This window comes from Apteryx rowi, unplaced genomic scaffold (genome assembly GCF_003343035.1).
Source record: "Apteryx rowi isolate R43461 unplaced genomic scaffold, aptRow1 scaffold_31, whole genome shotgun sequence".
NCBI classification, from domain to species: domain Eukaryota; kingdom Metazoa; phylum Chordata; class Aves; order Apterygiformes; family Apterygidae; genus Apteryx; species Apteryx rowi.
This window is the reverse complement of record NW_020449530.1, coordinates 2,768,912-2,784,394: the sequence shown is the minus strand read 5'-3', so window position 1 is coordinate 2,784,394 and position 15,483 is coordinate 2,768,912.

Genomic DNA, 15,483 nt, shown 5'->3' with positions numbered 1-15,483 from the left:
GTTAGCTGCCCTAAATACCCTTGAAATACATTTCCCTCAGGCACCTTTATAAATTCCCAAAGCAACCAGCGAGCCTTTTTAGGTTACTAAGTATCTCTGTTAAACTGGCTCATGGTCTCTTGGTGTGTCTTAGCTTCACATCTATGAAAAGGCAATCATCATAGCACGTTCATACTTCCCTGATGCTCATGTGGTCCTTATACTATTTTATCTTGAACCGAGCCTGAGCAGACAGTGTAAATGGTTTTCTCATCCTCTACATTCCCTTCTTGTGCTTGGATGGAAATACAAACACTTGACAACATAAATAAATTAAACTGCTGATTTCCAGGACCTAAATACAGTCTTGGATTTGCTGCCCAACCTGAAAATAAAACTCCTCTTGTGAAGTTTTCTTGTTTTGTTTTTTGTTTTGTTTTAAACAAAGCAAGTAAACAGCAGCTGCACTACTGAACACGAGAYGACGATTTGCCCAGTTGAGTTTCCTGGATCCCTCCCTGGGTTCTGCTAGCCGGTTGTGCCCCATGCTGCGCTTTGGGAGGGGCGTACCAAGCTAAATATATCTGCACTGTCTGTGAAATGCAGTATGGGGTACTGCGTCATTTCGTGGAGTTTACTTGGAAACTAAGGTGGGAAGCCAGCTTTTATTTTCAGCGTTGGGTCAGATGCATTGGTCAGTCATCTCACCCTGAATTTTAGTGTCGATCAGGAGTTTGTCCTTGAAAAAGAGACATAAAGCCTGCTTTCTAAATAAAAAAGCAAGCTAATTAAAGGAACAAAATAACATTGGAGCAACCATATTTTTCTTGTTTGACAACCAGATTTAAGGTCCAAGAGCTTCTTTGGATAGGTCACCTTAAAAAAACAACAAAAAAAATCATAGCTCGAATATTGTCACTTATTGGATAGAGGAGTTGGTGTGATGCTGAGTGCTCTAAATATATCACAAAAAACTCCAGCTCTGGCAGCACACTGGCAATTGGAGTCCTTGGGTTTTTGATTATGTGGGCACAGAAATGTATACCTCCTAGAAATGCATAATGATCAGATGCAAATGTATAGCTAAAGAGGCTTTAAATTTGCGCTTTCTAGGTCTGATTTTTGGTTCGTCTTCCACTGTTGTTTCTGCTAGTGCWGCATGAGTGATTTCAAATGAATGGTATTTCCTCGCCTTGGTCCAGAGGTGCTGATGCAGCATGATGCACACCTGAGCTAGCTCTGGTCTCTGCCTCATGCAAGTAATGGCAGCAGGGCAAATGTAGCTGCACTGGTGACACTGATCTGCTGGGGACTCTCTGGGACTTATCCAGGCAAACAGATGTGCTGCAGCCTTGCTGTCTCTGAGTTAGCCAAGACTTTTTGCCTGTATGTCTAAAAGCTCTGGGTGCTGAATATATTTTTCCTCTCTTCTTCCTTATACCATTGTAAGTGAGAGGAGTGCTGGAGTCTCTGTTTGGCTATCTTACTAAAACAGTGGTAAACAGTAACTAAACAGTGCAGTATAAGGCTTTACTTTTATCCACTGGGGCTGATGATGTGAAATAACTGCTGTCTTGTGTTTTACAGTGCCTAGCATACAGGCCTCTGGATGCTACTGCARTGCAAGCAGCACATTGCAGACCAAAACCATATAAGCTTTATGTGCATAGAGCACCTGTCATCCTGGAGTCCCAATCTACAGCTAGGGATCCTAGAGCTCTGTGACATACATTTCGTACTGATGACAATAAAATCCTCCAGATTTCTCTGGGGGTATTCAGTTGTGAGGAAGTGGGCTGGATACTAGAATTTCTGGGGTTTATCCCTTGCTCTGTGATTGAGATAAGTCTGAGTGCCTCCTTTCCTTCACAGACCTCACCTGGGCACTAATGTCTGTGAGCAGTGGAGACTGCAGAGGATTACCATTACCATTTCAATCTGCCCAGGTGTAGCTTGTCCTCTCTGTAACTTCGGAGTGTTGGGAGGACAGATGAGAAATACTTTTCTTTAGCTTTCATTGCTTCTTTGACTGTCCAATGGTTCCTAGGAAGGTGGTAAGTAAATGAACAACCTTAGCAGATGTTACTGCAGAGGTTTGACAGTTTTGTGTCTCTTTTGATTTCCTGTACTTTATTCTTTGGTGATTTATGTTTCCAAAGTGATCCATTTTCTCCTTCTTCCTATCCAACAGTCACCCTGCCTCAGCCCTGAGGAATCGGTATAACTTGCAGTTGGAATTACCTTGTTTTATCAGTGGGCTGGCAGGACTTAGGGAAGAGGATTTCCTAGCAAAGGTAGACAAAATTCACAATAGCTGTCCTGCAACCACATGCTCTAACTACACTCTGTGACAYAGTCTTAATATTCATGGTTTTTACTTAACTGTTGTGTGGAAAGTAAGACTGTTTGTACGGTATGCCAGACAGACACCTTCAATAGGAGAAGATGTGCTGGATGGATAGCATGTCTCTCTCTCACAGTCTCCTCCCATGCAGATTATTAACTGAACCATAATAACATATGATTAACTGTTCAAAAATAAATATTGCCCCTGTGTGAAGCAGTACTCCCTTTCCTCTTTTCCCCCTTAAGCCCTTCTCCCTCACCCCCATTATCACTATGGAATAGTGTCCTGGCTGGGCGCATCAGCCATCTAGTAGAAAAGGGTAGATAAATACCTCAATTTCTTTTTCTTTTTCTTTTTTTTTTTTAATGAAGTGTTTGTGGCTTTGCCTTGGATTCCAGCAGTGGAAGGGGAAATAGGTTGAATCGGTCAATGTGCCTGCACAGTGGACAGTGTTAATGCTGCACTTTGAGGACAGTGAGTTGTTTTGTCTTGTCAGTAGAACTGTCAATGCTCAAGCTGGAGTTTCTGCAAGAGATTCCAGGAGCACTGAAGGATTTTGGTCAGTATTTCAGTGTGTTTGTGTGGAGGCCAGGTGAGGTCTATGGCCTAGAATTTGAGGTCAAGAAACAGACTGCACAGAGCGACCTCTTGAGATTTGGAGTTCCCAAATTGCAGGTTCCCTGTCTGGTCCRCTGAGAGACACGAGGTAGCGCAAGAAGATGCAGTGGGCAGGAAAAACTCTGATCTGCACTTCCTTGCTTGTTCTGACCCCTGCTGCAAATGTGAACATAAAGCTGTGGATGGATGCTGGCAGCCCCCACATTTCCTTCAGTTGGTGCCAGGGTTTGCATTTCCATGCCTTTGAGAGAACAGCTGATGAGTTTGGGGTTGCAGTTTTAGGGAGCAGTCCAGTCTTAGAGCAGCACTCACACCATGCGGGTAAGAGTAACCATKAGCTTCCACTCAGCATGCAGACATTTAGTGGGAGGGAATAAGGGAGGGGGCAAAAAGGGAAAAGCAAACAAGGGACTGGGAAAGGCAGGGATAAAGAGGAAATGAAGAAGGAGGGGGAAATGTGGTAACTCGGCAGGGTGCAGGTTTGATATTGCCTCTCCCGATATTTATGCAGCACTGGTGTGTTACGGTAGTGACCTCAGCATAAATTTCCACATAACTGATGGGAAATGCTTGTGTGTGGAAGGAAATGGGGAAGGAGGGAATGCATTAACACAAAAGATTAACCCCACTGCTGCGAGCTCCTCTCTGTTGGCAATTATTTCTTCTTCTGCATTTTCTTACCATTACTTACCTGAGGGCTATCATCTCCTAAATGAAACCTGGGCTTTGCTCATATTCTGTGTAGGGACACTGCAGAAAAACCTCATAGCTGCAAATGATAGAGTAGGAGATAACCAATGTTATCCAGGAACAATAAAATAGGGCATTGTGTTATGGGAGAAACCATCTTTCTTGTGGGGTGTAAAACTTTGTGCCTGACTATTGAAGGTCTCCAGGCACTAATGCTAATCCTGCCCATGTTTTACTGTGGAATAAATAATGTAAAACCCATGATAATTCCTTCTGTAATGTCAGTAGATATTTTTCGTTCTTATACTAGTATGCTGTGGTCCTGTGTCCTGTTAAGCCACTGCTCTGTCTCGCTGCAGCAGCCCTACCGTAACAGCTTAACTGGTTTGCTGAGTGGTTTGGAGCCTTTTGATGGAAGGTGCTATTTAATTATCAGTGGTGTTATGTTCCCAGAGTTCACTCCATGAAAGCAAAATACTGGCAGTCTGTAATTAATCTAAGCTAATGTGCCACTGTTTACACTCCATCTCCCAAACCAGACAGATGTAAGAAGACACCCAGCTTTCATCTGGGATCCTCCCAGGTTATTTCTGAGCTATCTTTGGAGAACTGTAGTGAACATATCTACCCACCCCACAAGTCCCTCAGAAATGAATACCTTCAACTTTTCTAAGGAATGAGTGGGAGACTTTGTTACTTATTTCCTAGCAGGGAACAGACTTAATGCCTTTTCATTTGCTTTACCAAAGCTGACATTGGCTGGCATGGAACTGGAGGACATAACTTCTCTAGTACTAATGAATTTTGCAGTATGAAGAAGTCTGATGTAATAAGTGTTGCTTCTTCCCTTGCTGCCTGAACTTTAGATGAATAGGAGACTGCAGTATGTGGGGATGTGCTGGATGGGTCTGGTTGAAGGACTAGTGATTCTCTGCCAGCCTGGGACTCTGGTCTTAAAAATAAAATATCATATGTTCATTTCTGGTCACTCTGCTACAAATATTTAGCGGAAAAAGGTGATGAAAATGCTTAGAGCAGTAGAGAGACTGAAAAGATTTTGCATCCATAGTTTAGAGTGAAAAGTAATAAAAAGTAACATGACAGAAGTATATAAACTTAGAGGTATAGAGAAGTAAACCAGGCATTCCTGTGTATACTTTTACRTAATACAAGGATTTCAATGAAATTGAAATAAAACATCTGACATAGGTGAAACTTATTTTTTCATACAACACATAAATAATTGAGACCAAGAATTTAATAGAATTCAGAAAGGATTAGACATTTATATGGATAGAGATACTACAGTTTATGAATTTTATTCTAGCTGTTTTAAAAGGTATCAGGCCTCCTGTTCCTGGACATTCTTCCAGCTGCAACTGGTTAAATGCCCTTCCTGGCCCCAAGAACATACAATACCTTCCTTTGAAGCATCTGACAGGGGACACTAGTGCAGAGGAGTCATTGCCTTAGCCTTGCATTCCCAAAACGTCTCTGCATTGAGCGATCGGTATAAATCTAGCTGAAATCAGAGTTGACCAAAAGTTTCTAATCACCTGAAAGCTGATTTGTGGCATTTGAGGGTATTGCCATCCTGGACTATAGATCCAGCAATAGTTGTCCACCTTGTCAAACCACCAACTCTGTTGGCTTGATTACCTCTTTGCTAGTCATCTCAGTGTTGTACTGTGTAGGTGACCTCTGCAGGTCTGAGGCACAACAGGGAACATTACAACATCAAAGCCTATACAGGTCCTGCCCTCTCGGGGAACAATGCATTTTAGGTGTTACCTCAGCGTCTTTTGTCAGCAGTATGTTTCATTTAGAATGAAATGAACTGTGAGCAACTTTGAAGGGCTTCTCTGGATTTAACTTTTTCTTGTTAGGAGTATGTCTTTGGACAGTATGACTGTTTTTAATGAACAGTAATTTATACTGCTGCAGATGTGCAGGTGAAGAATGGTTCACCCACTGCTGCTACACTGGACCCCATGGATGCTGGAGCTTCCTGGGGACATCTGCGATAGGGTTTGGCCTCGCTTCTTCCCCCATCCCAGCCTTCTGCCGGTTTAGCAAAAGCGGCCTGATTGCATCTCTGGCCTGGAGGAAAGAAAGCGTTGTTGTATCCAGCAGAGGGTGCTAATGAGCAGATATCCTGAGTAATCGGGTACTGCTGGTACCTCTGTACTCTTGCGGTGGAGCCCCAATTTTCAGTGGCTGTGCCTGCGTTAGCAAGTAGAGTGGGCCAGTAGGAGTGGATCTGGAGGATGAAACAGTTGGTGCTGAAGACCTGGCATCCACGCTATAGCATTTTGGGGTGGAGGGCTATTATTTTGGACTAGCTCTCTTTTGGTCCCATGAACTCGGTGTCCATTTGTAGATGGAGTGTAGATGATGTGTCCTCCTCGAGTACATTGTCCTGTTTAGTTTTGTCCAAAGTGAATCCAGTTCATGAACTCCAAGACTGCTCCAAGCTGCAAACCAAAGCATGGGTAGTGGGACCAATCAGGAGATTTATTTCAAAAGTGAATACTTATTTGAACTAAAATTCAAGTGTACCCATGACTGTCTGATTGTCAGTAATGGTCAGGTTTGCTATTAAGTCCCTGTCACCTGTGTCAAACTGATCATTTTTAAAATGCAGGTGACTGCAGATACTCCATCTGCTCTCCGTTCAAGGCAGTTTGTGGCCCCTGAGTTTTGAATCAAGTTATGCCTGAACTGAACCTAAACTCTCTAAGTGCATCTCAGTCAAAGCTTCCCAGTTTGATCTGACTTTTTTTTCTGTTCAAGCCACAAGTTACAATGCAAAACTGTAACTTGGTCCCAGCTGTGCTCTGAAGGGTCACAAACCTTTCAATGAACCTGGGCTGAGTCTGTGCCAAATCCCAGAACCAGGTGTATTTTTCATGTGTTTTTAGGACTGTGTGTTGTAAATGTCACATGGCTCTGAAATTTAGCCCATGGAGCAAACGTAGCATATTATCACAGCACTGGGATTAGGGAAGAAGAAGAGGTATTTTTTTCAGATAATTATAGGCAGCTGAGTTGCCTGTAGGAAAAAAACAAAATCCTGCTAATGCTCAGCACCTTTAGAGTACTTACTGCAGTGCAGGCATCACTGAACTTCTGTACATCAAAGGGGGAAATATCTGTCTGGTGTACAATCTAAGGTACTCCTGGATTGTAGAAAGATCATAGGTCACAATTATATCAGCTGCAGAAAACTCCACTGCTGTCTTTAGAAATCTCTCTAATTTTCCCCAAAGTCCTTTCTACTGAAAAATCCCAGAATGTTTAATAAACATACATAGTTAATAGTACTATCTTGCATGAGTCATCATTATAGTGATCTCTTTTATATGGGAGTTTTCCATCAGTAGCTCTGAAAACCTTTTACAGAAGACATTTTTCTCACTATCCCCATTTTGCAGATGGGGAAACAAAGTAGAGATGAGGACATGCTTAAGATTATGCAGCCAGCCAAATTGGCATTAAAATTTAAGGTTCTTGGTTCTGTGCTCTACTAGAACTGCTTCTCCAACCACTGAAGTGCATTTAGATCTGGATGAAACACAGCAGCTATTGAAACAATTCGGGACAGAAAGTGGAGGAAGGCAGAATGTAATTACGTGCATAGGAGTGGTCACGTAACCAAATGCCAATGTTTGTGTAAAGCGACATGTTGTCTTTAATAACCACAAGTGTGGTCAGGCACCCATTTATTTCCTCTGAAAGACAACATGTTGAGCAGGTCAGCGYCCTCTTGGCATTATGCCGAAACACTGGGTCAGTGTTGACTCAGAGGAAAAAGTTCCACTGACTAAGTCACCCACATCGCTTCCTGAAGGACCCTGGGTTTTCCTTGGAGTATTGACTAGACCCAGCATTGCTGTGCTGGTGAGATCGGGTGAGATCATGACCTGAAGTGGTCTGGCTGCAGTCAAACATAAGGAGATATTGAAAAAACACTTATTGTAAGAGCTAGATGGGTGTTGAGCTTTGGGGKTTTTTTTGTTTTTTTGAATGATTTCGTTTTGAATTACAGATCTTCAGGGAAAAAAAAAGAAAAAAACAAAAAACCCTTCTTTAACTAACTTGGTAATAATAGCATGGTTTTAAAAGTACTTGTTTAGCCAATGCTGACTATATGCTTACACAGCTACCTCTGGCCTGGGAAAGATCGAAACCACAATGGCTAAGTATAGAGGCCTCTAAAATATCTTCATATATACAGTGCCTGAATACACAAACAGAACCAGTCTCTCTTCTGTCTACAGGAGCAATATTTTCCATAGGATTTGTATTGACAGAGGTTTACCCCTGGAGTTATGCTTATTTATTAAAATAAAAATCCTCCGGAATTACATCCCTGTGCTGAACCCCATTTCACAGCCACCTTCAACCTGATATAAGAAACATAATATCTTCCTGAATAAAAGTAAGCACTTTTTCATTCTGTGGTGGAGCAGGCTCCTGACTAGGGATTAAAAAAAAGGGGGTGGGGGACTATTGCTAGGGTTTCCAGCCCTGGCTCCTGAGAACAGCTAGTGCATGAAGGGGAGAAGTTCTCCCATYCTTGAAGCGTGGTGGGATCCATGTACTAAGCAAGCAGCCAGAGTCACACTGGATGCTGGGTGCAGTGAAATCCATTTGCCTCTGTAAAGAAAGCACATCTGTATGTGGTGTGGAGCTTGCTGGTGGGTTAAACTCCTGTTTGCATTTTGTACTTTGTAGTCTGTTTTCTGGAGTGCAAGGCCATGTCTCTTTTGCAGCGTGACCCCTGACTTCTCTGTGTGGCTCCCTTTAAGTCTTTGACTTAAACTGCCACAGTTGCTTTTGGGCAGTTGTGGGCAAAGCAGTTTTCTGTTCCTCCTCTGTGAGTGTTATACCTCAAATATGTTCCTGCTGATTCCCAGCTGTGGGCTAGTTTTATACTGACACAACATATTCTTGTGTAAATGACAGATTTGTCTGAACTGGGGTTAGCGCTACTCGGTTTGCACGTAGCTGTAGGCAGTGCATGACATTGTTCTGGTGGGAGTGACGTCCTGTCCAAGTCAGGAGGTGGTAGGAGTGGCACACTGAATGCGTGCCCAAATTATGTGCTCCAGGGAGCAACACCTGGTTTATGAGACATATGCAGATGTTGCGTAGGTGGTCCTCAGATGCTTGTAGATTTTCCTRTCGTTTTGACCGTGATTCTCTCTTCTGGCTCTGGATTGCTTGCTGGCATACTAGCAGATCTGGAAAGCCCCCAGCTTTCATAATAAGAACTTGTCCTTTCTTTTTGGATAAAGCTGCTTCTTTAAATGTTTGTAACAATATGCAGCTGAATATATAGACAGTTCTTTCAACACAAAACCACTGTCAGACATAATTTGTCTGCAGTTACTGGACCCAAATTGCATTTTTAAGTATTTATTTCTACAAGGACAATTCTCCAGGGAATGGGTATGGAAAGGAACAGAAACGAACATGCTCTAGGACCTCCTCTAGTGTTGTCTGCAGTCTCTGACAGCTTTGCTGTGTTGTACTCTGAGCACAGAAGTATCAGTGCTTATATTCTAGACTTCTTTGATGACTTCCGTCCAAAGGTCTCAAGTATTTTAAGAATTTCCATTAATTAGCTTTTCAGTTCTCATAGATAAATTAAATCGAGAGTGATATTAGCATGAAGCAGCTGAGATGCAGAAGGGTGGCAGAACTTGCCTATAGTCATACAGTGAGCTAGGAACAGAATCCACTCTGTTATCTTTCCTCAAAGGTGCTAGTCACCAGAGGCTCCCATGGCACTTCGGGATTTCTGAATGCTTAGTGTTTTTTACTTTTGTTTGTTTGTTTGTTTTTAGAAAATCAAGCCATAATATTTACTTCATCTCACTGCCACTAATGCCCATTGCATTGCATAGCTGTTCATGAGGGCAATACAATGTGTAGGAAATGGAGTTGTAATTTTCTGGATAAGCAACATTATTTTTGTACTATACTGTAGCTCAGTACTTCTGTCCTGCAGAACTAGTGATATGACTAGAGCTGAAATTGTGTCTTGAAAACATGTAGTGATAATGAAAGCAGGAAACCAGTATGTATTCGCACACCATACCTCCTCCATGTATGGTGACAATCAGCATGATATCTCTGCTTAGAGCTGAAAAGGGATTTTTCCCTCTGTTTATGACTGTGAGACATCCTATCCTGGTGACAGAATTAACAAGAGCTGATAAAGTTCAAAGTTCTTTAATGCTCGTGATAGGACAGTTTTGTGCAATGTACAGCTGAAACAGGAATGGTCTTAATCGTCACCCCGTCAGTCCCTTCTTTTCCCTTACATCATAGAGTTATGGTAGAGAAATAAGATCCTAACTTGTACAGCTGCGTATGAAATGCTGGTCATCTTCAGTTTTAGGAAATTAAGCATATTCTACTCATCACCATTAGCGACCCCTGTGTAGGGGACAGAAATATGGTCCCTGTTGGTTCCTGTGGAGAACACTTCTGTTAGATCAGTGGGGCATCAGTATGAGAGAAGATAAGGGAGTGGGACTTCCAGGAGTCTTAAAAAAAAAAAAAAAAAAAAAAGCAGTGGGAATGCTGGGAAAGAGGAGGAATATCAAGTTATCTACACGTCTTGGGGATCTTTAACAATTTCCAAATGGCAAGTAATTAATCTTTATAATGTCCCTGTAACCAGTCACTTTAAATCATTGGGATTCTGGATTCAAATCTTGCTGGTCACAAACATTTGGGAGGATCATAATAGTTTCCAGACATGTTTGTCATACATCTAAAAATCCACCAGTATAATACAGCATGATAGTTGCATTATAGTTAGACTTTTTACAAGAAAAGTCCAGTACAGAAGTAGAGCTGCAGCATGTTACATTTGAGGTGCATCTGCAGAGAGTTGATCGAGAGGACTGAGGGGAAAGGAGTTGTGTTCAAGGCTGTAAGAGGTTGCCCTAGACAAGACAGTGATCAACTGTTCTGCATTGCCACTTGTGGAAAGCAGAAAAAAATATGGTTAATCTGCAGCAAAAAAAAAAAAAAAAGATTCAAGTGGATATGTAGAAGAAGTATTGCAAGTACACTGGAACTGGTTAAGTAGGGGAGCTATAGGCTATGCCTTTGTTGGAGAATTTTAGGAACGAGTAAGATAAACCTTTGTCAGGCATGATCTAAGTATACTTGATCCTGCCGCAGTGCAGAATGTTGGACAGTGATCTCTGGAAGTCCCCCATGTTTCAAGGATACTGTAACTAGGGCTTTTCTTGGCTATCCACGGATAGCAGGCTATGTATAAATAGAAAGATGAGGAACTCCATGGGTGAAGCTCGCCTACAGTGCTTAGGAACAGCAGGCCAGGTGAAAGAGTCACTTGTCAGGAACCAGTAAAGGATGGCTCTCCTGTGGAGTTATGTCTGCTGTACAGTTTATTAGGGTGAAAAGATGGAACTAGAGCTGACTCTTCATCTAACCTCACATTTCTAGTAACATCAGTGAATTATACAGGTCCCACACTACGCTACTAGTGAATGGTGATTCTGGGTCCCTTGCTGTTGGATACTGAAGCTCTCAAGCCATCTGGAAGAGCAGACTCGCCCATCATCTGAAAGTTGGGCCATACGGAGTATCTGAAAGAACATCAGCCTTAAAGAGCAATTTTGAAAATGCGTGGCAGTTAGTCCTTTTATCTCACTAGCTTAAAACTCTTCTTTACAAAAGCAGTGTCCTTGTGTTATAGATGGAGAGAATGATGTAGAGAGAGAGGTAAAAGACCTGATCCAAAAACCAAAMCAAAACAAAAAAACCACAAATGATACTTAAGCAGTATTCAAAGTTGCAAAATCAAAAGCTCCAGCTTAGACACCACCTAGCTCCTGGAGGCATCTAAATTCCACAAATGCCTCATTTGCCTTTTTCTCTGTGTTCATTTGTCTTTTTTATTTAACATCCCTCAGGTGCTGAGTGTTGTACTTACGTGCCTGCCCAAAACTGCTGGAGTCTGATTGTGATCCAGAAACAAAGTATCCTGGCCCCTTGGCCCCTCAGCCTCCCCAGGCATTTTCAGAGCATACCTAGCACACATGGACATAATAAGATCCAAAACACAGTGACAGCTGCCACTTTCTTTTAAAACATCATCTTATATAGCAACTGAATGGTTGGGATGCTCAGGGCTTAAGAACTGCTTCTGTGTTTTATCCAACAGCTGCTTTATGCAACATATGGAAAGGTTTCCAGAAGGCGAGACAGTCCCTGAGATCAAATGCTGATAGTCTAYACTCATTTCTTTCCTTGCCTACTCTTCGTGTTGCAGTGAATCTTGAATAATCATCTGCACAATAACATGGCTTAGATGGGCGTAGTAAAGAGTGGCCCTTTATCCTGGCCCTCGCCTGAGGGCTGATGGTTAGTGCCTTCTCCAGGAGGGGAGAGTTTGAAGTGCCACAAATGGAGGAAGGAATTTAGGTAGGTCTCCCACTTCCTCAGGCTACTGTTTAAAAGTAGGGCAGACCACTGCTTCCTCCAGGTACGGCTTGCTTGTTTGTACACAAATGCGAGCGCAGCTCTTTGACAGCAGAGGCAAAGCACCTACTTTTGGAGACCTGGCTCACTTGTGAGCATGGCCAGTGACCTGCAGCTCTGAGCACAGTATCTAGCTCCTCGGGCAGGGGAGCCAGTGCTCCCCCACCTGCAGCATTTCTCTTTTGGCTGTCACACACCAAGCGTGCTGACAAGAGGTGGCTCTGTGCCTAGTAAGGAGTTGTTTTGGAGCCTCTGAGGTGTCTAACTCTTCTCAGAGACTGTGAAAGCACTGGGGACCTTAACCCTGGTTTCCGCCCTTGGAGCAAGAGGCTGGGTGTTGCAGCACACGTCTTAGATGCCAAGTCTTTTTTGGAACTTGCTGTAAGTGACTTGTGCAAGGCCTCCTGCATAATGGGTTTGCAGAGCCAAAGCCCAACCTTACAGCCTATCCAGTGGACTATATCCAAGCKTACGCTTTGTTTTTTCAGTTTGGTGAGGCTCCCAGGACTGGATTGCTTTTTCTTGAGCTATTATTAATAAGCTTCCAGTATGCAGTGCTGCTTCTGTGAAGAAGCATTTCTGTTGGCTGCACAGTGCTGGAGTGGGACTTCTCTAACCTGAAGCCTGAGGTCTGTCATGTAGGACAGAGAGGAGGCTTGCAGCCGAGATGAGTGGTGGTCTCTCTGGATCCAGCTGCAGTGGTTTAGGTTTCTGGCTGAGTCCATCTGAAAGCGGCACAGAGCAAAATACAAAGAGAGGGAGGATCGTAAGTACCCCCCATTCTCTCCTGATAATCCCTTAAAAAATAATTGCAGGCCTAAACCTCTGGCCTCCAGCAAATTTTCCACTCGATTAGAGGCTTTTGTGAAGCTGGGGAAAGGGACACACAGACTTGCACATTGTGCCACTGCCCGAAACTTCCAGCTGGGATTTTTTCCATCAAAAGGGGATTTTAGTAAAACCATTATAAGGGGCTTAGTCACAGAAAAGCGGTTGAGCTGAGACAGGGGTAGATTAGCTTTAACATGCTTGTTTTTTGGCACTAGGGACAGGGGTGGAAGTTACACCCAGCCGCTCACATGCAGCCTCCCTCTGTCTGTCTGAGTTCCTGGCAGGTGTGTGAGGGAGATGTCATCCCCGCACGCTGCGTGTGGAAACGCCTGTGATGAGAGGAAGGGAATGGGTAGCCCAAGCACAAGTTCTCACACAGTGTGGTCTGCATCTCTAAAGCAAAAGTCACTGCCATCTGATCAGTGTCTGGTGTGGTCTGTGTAAGTTTGCTAATGGTCAGGTGCCTCTCCAGAAGGAAAATCATGATGGGCAGTACCGCTTGCAGTCTTAAGGACCATGTCCTGACTGTGCCTTTGATCCACGTGGGTGGTCCCTGTGAATCACTCCAGAGACAGTAGCCATGAAGATGGAGATGGCTGGAGCAGCTGGTACAGCTGCAGTCTGAGCTGTACCTGTTTTTGTGACTAGACTTCAGCCTTGAGGGCTATCAAGGCACTGCTTTTTGTCAGCTATGCATTTGTTTTGTGAAATTCACTGTTGCCTTAAATGAAAGCTGCAATGGCTGAAGAATGTGAAGAATATTTTGTTGGAGTGGTTCCTGGTGCTGGGAGCTCTACTACAACCCACACTCGTGCATCCACACTTCTGGTGGCCCTGGGTGGCATGGCTGGGTATGAGAATACTAGGAAGAAGTCCTGTACGCTCAGTGTTTCTCTGTCCTCATCCTTCCTCACAAGTGTTACATTAGGCTGGAAAACTCATTTCTGTTTTTCCTCCTAGCCAAGTAGTGCAGGCCAGCAGAACTGGGGATCAGGAGAGCAGGTAGACACTAGACACGGTTCTGCCACTGATTTGTTATATAACCTTAGTCAGGTTGCTTCCACCGCTTTTTCCATGTTAGTGATGATACTTCCCTTTCTGATGTCTGAGCATGTAGGAGCTAATTATTAATTTTAGTAAATTACTGGGTATATCTACTTCTGAAGAAGGCACTATTGCTGTATCTGTAGCAGCAGTGTTAGAAGTAAAAAAAAAAAAAAAAAAAATCCAGTTCAAGTTCCAAAACGGACATGCGCATGCAGTCTTAGATACCTTAATCATTAGAGAGGTATCCTGCGGAGTAACTGCCAACAGTTTAGCAAAGCCCAGCACAACAAAACTGAACCAAAATAATCAAAGCATTAAGTGTCATCCTACTCTGCTCCTATTCTCACACTTGCACACTTTTCAAAAAAACAAAGAAAATAATTTCTCCATGTCAAGCTAGAAATGTCAAAAGCTTTGGACTATCCAGGATTAGGCTTTACAAAAAAAGTGCTAAATCTAAAATCAGTAAAAAGCCTTACTAGTTATCTGTACCAAAGAGTGCCTAGCATGGCCTTTTCCCTACTCAGACTGCGGCAGTGTGGACTAGGGAGAGAGGTGGTGCAGTTTCTGAGCCATTTGGGGCTTTTCAAGTCAAAATCTTTTTTTTTTTCTTTCTCGAGAAACCCACAGACAGTTCAGGTCCTGAAACACAGGTCTCGTACACAATGATGTGTTGTTTAATGATCAGAAAGATATTTTTCCACACCAACTTTGTTTCCACTTTGATTTAAGGTGTAAACCCGTAGGGGTCTTGTCTGCCCTCAGAGAGAGTGCAGGGACACGCTTGAGTTAACCAACAGGAAATGAAGTATTGATGGTGACACAGCTCCCCGCAGCCTCTTGCACAAGTGAGCATTTTGGGGTGAAGACTGCGTGTCTGGGAGGGAAATCTAGTTCTCAGTATGCAAGCAGAGAAGACTTAAACATTTATCTGTATTAAATCATGGACGGCTTAAGTTGGTCCTCTCGCTCTGCATTAATCATAATAGACTTGACCTCTGCCATCTTTGCTCAAGAAACAAGTTGCAAGGTAGGTCATGGGGAACAGGAACGAGCGCCTGCAGACCCGTGGCGGCGGCAGCGCTGGCTGTGCTGGCTACCTGGAAGCGGGCGTCAGAGGGACGTGGGACGCCACAGCACCTCTTGCATCTCTTGGCAAAGCGAGATGACACTTTCCCTCCTGGTTTTTCCTCGGAGCTGATCTCTCCAGGCCTGTGATTTTATATTTATTTATTTATTTATTTATTTATTTATTTATTTAGTTATTCTCGTCTGAGCTGCGTTGCCACCGGTTTAGTGGGCAGCCTGGCACCCGCAGCGCCCTAGTCCGGGCGCGGTGATGCTTGCTGGTGCCTGGGGCTTCGTGGCGCGTTTGGGCCGGCTCATAGCTCGGCGGCGGGGGCCGGGCGGCGGCGGCACTCGGCGGGCAATGCTGCCGCCTG